Raw genomic sequence first — 1,276 nt, forward strand, 5'->3', positions numbered from 1 at the left:
TGTAATATATGCCTAAGAAAGGTTTATCTGAGAGCATTTGGTCTTTGTCCAAGCTCTATCTACATGGCATATGGCAATTAAAAGTACCAGACTGGTGGAACTAACCTTCTTGGATGTTTAACAGACATACTTTGAGGCCTGTACTAATTTGGTCAGGGGGACATAAAGGACAATTTTTGCTCCTTGCCTTCCTAGGTCGACTAAGTTCCAGGGGACTATGAGCATCTCTCAAAATGTCCTGTAACTGTGGTTATTCACCTGTCCTCTTGAGCAAGGAGGCCGTGAAGACCCCACCAGATGGACCTGAACCAGTGTCCAGTCTACGAAGAGGCGGGTCAACACAGAGGAAGCATTTCCTTCATGCTTCCAAGCAAAGCCAGCCATGGTCGAGTAGGACCTTTGACTTATCTTCACATAGACAGAACTGGTAAAAGAAAGGAGCCCGGGATCCTCCCAAGCCCCTGTTACCCCTGAGGAACAGATCCTCAAACAACCTTAAGAGTAAAAATAAATTGTTTTATCTGGGCCAACTGTAGGGTCTTAAACACCCAAAAGGAAAGTATAACCAAAGTTTAATGGGGTCAATATAATTTTGAAGAGTCTGTATGTATAGCTAAAGGTTACATAACAAGAAACAATGCCAGACAAGTGACACCTTCCTTTGAGTTATTGGCCAAGGTGGCACAAGAGAATCCCAGACAGTAACCCAGCATAGAACTGGGAAAATGAACAGCAGACCCTAATCTTATCTAAAGGAATATTGACAACTGATTGCTGCTAGATGAGGAATAGCTGATCTTCCTAAAACATGGGTCTCTAGATAGGCTCACTAGATTTAGCAGACAGACAAGCAATAGAGAATGGCTTGGGGTGTCAGCAACACAGAGGACAGTAACAGGGATGACAGAGTATATGGGCTCCAGTATGTGGGAGGGGGGAGGCTATAAGAGGGTGCCATTTGGGAAGTGGGTGTATAGTGAATAAGATTGTGTGGGATGTTCTGTATGATATACACACAGAATAATCAAAAAATTTTTCTAAAAAGACATATTTGAGGAGGAAGCATAAAAATTTACTTCATGTTAAATAGTAGAGGCAAAAAACATTAACATTGAAATCTACCTGATGACTTTATATCCATACACAGGTGCCAAGGATCCAAGAGCAACCGACCATGACTAGTAATAATCATATACATACAGATTAGAGATGCATGCGCCAACATCTCAGTGTTAGTAGCAAAAACAATGAGTCTTTCTGCAAGGAACAATATATT

This window comes from Nannospalax galili, unplaced genomic scaffold, assembly GCF_000622305.1.
Source record: "Nannospalax galili isolate Female #2095 unplaced genomic scaffold, S.galili_v1.0 scaffold518, whole genome shotgun sequence".
Classification (NCBI taxonomy): domain Eukaryota; kingdom Metazoa; phylum Chordata; class Mammalia; order Rodentia; family Spalacidae; genus Nannospalax; species Nannospalax galili.